This window comes from Nicotiana sylvestris, chromosome 5, assembly GCF_000393655.2.
Source record: "Nicotiana sylvestris chromosome 5, ASM39365v2, whole genome shotgun sequence".
NCBI lineage: Eukaryota > Viridiplantae > Streptophyta > Magnoliopsida > Solanales > Solanaceae > Nicotiana > Nicotiana sylvestris.
Genome location: NC_091061.1, coordinates 175,274,258 through 175,280,257, shown reverse-complemented (window position 1 = coordinate 175,280,257; position 6,000 = coordinate 175,274,258).

Below are 6,000 nucleotides of genomic sequence, written 5' to 3'. Positions count from 1 at the left end.
ACACTCAACTGAAACAGTGTTCAACAAGTAAAGAAACCAGGAAAGCTAAACTGAAATCCAACAGTGTCCCAACACAGCAGACTGGTGCACGAAAGCAGTAATTTCTGATTTTGTCAAACACCCCAGAAAAACAGCCTCAAACTCCTTAATGTGGAGTTTCAGCTTTAACACTCTATTTATCTCAATTTTTGATGTCCAACCCTCTACTCTATTCTAAATGAGCCTATTTATAGACAAAATATAGGCAAGCCCCAGGCTGCCTCGTTCCCTTCAGACCTCAACTCTGCCCATACCCCTTAATTTCCCATTATCAGGTGTTTTGTGCCCAAAGTGGTATGGGCAACTGACAACAACCAACTAATCCCCCATTAATTCATTTTATTATTACTCAAATGTTATGGGCCTATTATAATACTCAACTAACATCCTATACTATCAAGTTTTGTTCCCCACTATTGTATTAGTTTAATCATACTTCAATACCCTACTGTCAGCCCAACTTAAACTAACCATTTTTTGATCTTTTCAAACCCCAAACTACCCCTTTTAACCCCTACTGTTACTGTTTTAACCTAAGCTTCAACAGCCTGAAATTTGAACTTCTGAAAGTTCAAACTCAAACTATCCTAAACTGAGTTCCAGCTATTGTACTGCAGCTACAAACCATTCACAGATAGTTTCAAACAATCAGCTAAATGACAATGGTTCGATCAATCATATGAAGCTTATCAGAATCAGGACATTTGAACATTCAGTCCTATAAAACTAATCGACGACGTTTATCTAATCGACTATACTAATTATAACGTAGAACAATCAGTCGATTAAACAAATAATATGAACAGGGTCCCAAATGGCTTCAGACAACTTTGCACAAAACAGAGGAACAACATGAATGGAACACTTGACGACACTGATCAAATCGAGTATGTATATCACCATACGTATTCAACCATAAACAAAAGAATAGTCGACCAAATAAAAAGGTCTTACGAAGAAGGAGGAAATTAAAAGAACACATCAGAAATACCAACAAACTAACTAAACATGTTAACAAACTCAAACGACATTCAAACAAAATATAAAAGAAAAAGGAAAACTCACTGTGGAAGCTCAACAACGAACGACCCAGGCCTGAACTGGATTTGACCATTTGAGGTCGAACAGACTTTAATTGAGGTGTTCTCAACCGAGAACACTTCGATTAAGGTCTATTAGACCCCAACCCTCCGTTTAAACTGGCCGGATTCCCAAAGTTCTTGTGTTCTAGGGTTCGAACAGTCCGATTTAGGGCTTGAGGATTTGTGGGTAGATTCAGACCAAACCAAACTTGGTTTGGTCACGAGTGAGGGCAGGGTAATTACTAGTGTGAATCTGGGGTGGGTTGGTGTAGATCAGGGTTTGGCTCGAATCTTCAGAAAAAGATTCGAGACGGTGTAGGTTGATTCGAACCCAACGGTTTGCAGATCCGTGTCCAGGGGGTCGAGGTGCACTAGGGGTGTTAATTTGGTGGTCACCGACATCATTGCCGCCGGGTTTATGGTAAGGGGATGGAAGGGTGGCGCTAGAGTTTGGCAAGGGGTGTTAGGTTAGTCTCTTGAGAGAGACGATGGAAAAGGGGGGGGGGGGTTCGGATAGGGGGCGCGGGGTGTGATGAGGGGTTTATAAATGGGACGTGGCAATTAACTTGAGCCGTTAGATCAAATGATCTCAACGGCTTGGATTAATTGGTGAGGGACAGGACGGGGTCGTTTGGTGTAGAAACGGGATCGTTTGGTTTTAATGAGGGGCTGGGTCGACCCGGGTAAGCAGGTCGGGTTACGGTCGCGATCGTGGACCGTTGGATGAGTATGGATGAACGACTCAGATCAAACGCCCTATACGGCGTCCCTGGAAGGCCTGGTTTTGGACTGGGTCATTGTATTGATTTGGGCCTGATTTCAGTTGAATTTTTGGCCCAAATCCGATATTTTCCTTCTTATAATTAAACAAAAATTCCTAAAAACCAAAATTAAACTACACAAATATTAATTAACACCTAACAACAGTTATCACATGAATTAAAACATTTAATAAAATTACCATGACAACAAAATAGAATAAAATGCCTATTTTTGTGATTTTCGCTTTTAAAACCAAATTATGGTTAATTAATTCCTAGATGCATGCAACATGTATTTTTTTGTATTTTTAACTAATTTAAAAATAAACATGCGCAGACAAAAATGCGAACAATACACGAAAAATAACACAAAACTCATAACAATTGCAAACAAACAAAAATTGTTTTATATTTTTTTTTGGAATTTTGGGAGTAATTCTTATATAGGGCAAAAATCACGTGCTTACAACTGCCCCTCTTTGTCCGAAAACCGAAGGGTTTTCGTGCAAAGATAAAGTGAGCGATTTTTGCCCATCCGAGTACTCCGTGTGAACCATTTTTTGAAAAACATTTAACCGAACCTTGCTTCAAAGGTTTCCTACATATCCCTGGCTAGAAGGGAATCAGGTTAATGTAGTTTGGGAAGTTTTGGTAGCTGAGACTACCATGGACTGTGATTTGCTGTTACTGCTGCTGCATGTTGTTACTACTGCCTACCGATCTCCTTATTACATTGTGCTTAAAAGAAAAATCAAGAAGCTATGCTAGATAACGGATTACAAGATCCCATCTATCTTCCATTTGTTTTGGACGCCTTGCTTTCTTGTCGGCTTGCATTTATTCCGGTGTTTCTTTCTTCCGAACACTGATGGGGTGATACCAACCTTTTGCTACTCTGAATACCAATTCTCACTGTCTAGTTCGGTCCGCTGGGGATATGGCTTCCTTCATTAAGCTTTTCGGTAGTTCCTATGGGGATACGGCTCTCTTCATCAAAATTTGTTATGCCGGGGATTTTTTGTTGTAACCTTCTGCCTTCCGGTGGGTTACTGATTTCAAGACCTGAAGTATAAGACCGAAAAACATTCATCTCGTTATACAGGTGGGCGCCTGAATGCAAAAATATGAAATATATTCCCTCGTTATACTGGTGGGCGCCTAGGACATGAAAATGAAAAACAGAAATGTATTCCCTCGTTATACTGGTGGGCGACCTAGGACATGAAATGAAAACAGAAATATATTCCCTCGTTATACTGGTGGGCGACCTAGGACGTGAAATGAAAACAGAAATGTATTCCCTCGTTATACTGGTGGGCGACCTAGGACATGAAATGAAAACAGAAATGTATTCCCTCGTTATACTAGTGGGCGCCTAGGACATGAAATGAAAAACATAAATGTATTCCCTCGTTATACTGGTGGGTGCCTAGGACATGAAATGAAAAAAAAACAGAAATATATTCCCTCGTTATACTGGTGGACGGCCTAGGACATGAAATGAAAACAGAAATGTATTCCCTCGTTATACTGGTGGGCGCCTAGGACATGAAATGAAAAACAGAAATGTATTCCCTCGTTATACTGGTGGGCGCCTAGGACATGAAATGAAAAAAAAAACAGAAATGTATTCCCTCGTTATACTGGTGGACGCCTAGGACATGAAATGAAAAACAGAAATGTATTCCCTCGTTATACTGGTGGGTGCCTAGGGCATGAAATGAAAAAAAAAAATAGAAATGTATTCCCTCGTTATATTGGTGGGCGACCTAGGACATGAAATGAAAATAGAAATGTATTCCCTCATTATACTGGTGGGCGCCTAGGACATGAAATGAAAACAGAAATGTATTCCCTCGTTATACTAGTGGGCGCCTAGGACATGAAATGAAAAACAGAAATGTATTCCCTCGTTATACTAGTAGGCGCCTAGGACATGAAATGAAAACAGAAATGTATTCCCTCGTTATACTGGTGGGCGCCTAGGACATGAAATGAAAATAGAAATGTATTCCCTCGTTATACTGGTGGGCGCCTAGGGCATGAAATGAAAAACCGAAATGCATTCCCTCGTTATACTGGTGAGCGCCTAGGGCATGAAATGAAAAACAGAAATGTATTCCCTCGTTATACTGGTGGACGACCTAGGACATGAATTGTAAAGACTGAAAAATATTCCTTTCGTTATACAGGTGGGCGCCTGTTCAACTAACTATGAAAGTATTTGAATTTGTCTGCTCGTTCCTCCGAGAAAATTTTTGACAACGGCAGAAAATTTCCTGCCCCGGTTTTGGTGACCTTCCTTGTGGCATGTCTTTCTGCCATCATCAACCTTTATTTTCCTGTAGAAATCAAAGAGAATTTTGTTAGTTTTAACATGGTGAGTGATCGTGTCATTCCTGCTGGGGGATGATTTTCCTTTCCCTTTCCATTGCTCTGTGCTCCCAAAACTGGTTGGGGATAAAGTTGCTTGCTGGGGATGATATGTCTGCTGGGGACGGTATTTCTGCTGGGGATGGTTTTCCATTTATTCCTTCCCCGCTCTTTTGTTTCAAAACATGCTGTGGGGGTCCTCTTCAACTCCAAAACTACTCCCTTAAAAGTTTATTTTCTCCCAGCATTGCAGGACATAACATGTTATCACCTGGGGATAACGTTATTGAGGATAGGACTGTTAGGGTTATCTTGCTGTGGATTAATTCTCTTTTCCTCCTTCCCCCTTTCTGTGGTGTCTGACCACCTTGGACCTTGGTCCGTGATCTATCAAAGTTCTGCTGGGGATCTTCTTGGAACTTGGTCCATAAGTCCTTCAACCATCGTTTTCCGCTTTTCTTCATGTTCCCCTTAACTTTTTAGGCCAGCTTGTCATTTGGTTTTGCAACAAACGCCTTTTATCTTATTGCCTTGGCTTTGGCCTGTCCCCTTCGCATTTTGCTTTGTACAATTTTGGCCCCTGGTAGTAAACTTCGAAAAATCCTTCTCAAAACAAATTTCTGGAAAAAGTCTTTTTAGCCAAGGAAATGAAAAAGATAGAAAAGAGAAAAATCTTTCTGAACAAATGCTGGGGGAGAAGAAAAGGAAAGAACTTATCTGGACGGTATGACTGGTCCCAACGATCATGTCGTGCATTACGGATTAATCGGCCCAGTCTATTTGTATCAATCAATCTTCCTGATGGCCTCACTTGCTGGGGATAAATAGGTGCCCACCTCTTCGCAAATGCGGATCCTTTTTGCCAATCTATCTTGTTGCCTTATAGTGCCCTTCGAGGGGTTTTCACTAATAAGACTTTCTCCTTTCTCTCAGCTCCCGTCGCCTTATGGTGCCTGTGAAGGTTTTCACCGATAAGACTCTCTCATTTTATTTCTCTTATCTTTCGTTGCCTTATGGTGCCTGTGAAGGTTTTCACCGATAAGACTCTCTCATTTTTTCAGTGGGGGATTGGAGGGCTGCCGATATGTCTCTCTCTTCCGGAGATTCTTTTCGGCTATCAATTCATTTCCAGTTTATGATCCTCTTCTTTGCTAGGGATCAGTGTATTATTCTCGGCTTTCATTTGCCTGACTTGGCTCCTCTCGGATATTGATCGGGAGGTCTTTTTGGACATCGATGTTGGTTTTGTGTGGGTTTAAAGAAAGGCTATCAAAAATTCAAAAATAACTTCGACGGGTGAAACACTACAACTCTTGGAATCAACCCTTTTTTGAAACTTCAAAAGCATAACTCCTGCCCCAGTTTTCTTGCTTGGGGATTTTTATATTTACACTATGTGAAGCTATGCACACTATGCACATTATGGTGCACTATGACCGAGCCGTGAGGCGCCTACGTATCCTCTTTGAGGAATCAGGTCAAATGTAGTTCCCACGGTTCCTTTGTTTTTCTTATGACCTTTATCTTGTTTTCATTTTTCCTTTCTTTCTTTTTTTTTCATATATTTTTTCCATTAGTGATTCCAAAAGAGGGGTATGAAAGAATAAATAAGGCTCGAAGGGGGAAGCGAAGGTTAAAAGTGTTTGGATAGAAGAAAGAATTGCCTCCGTCATTTCATTATCTAATAAGTATCAAGTACAAACAAACGAACCAATAATTATCATAATAAAAGAAGTTACGCATAA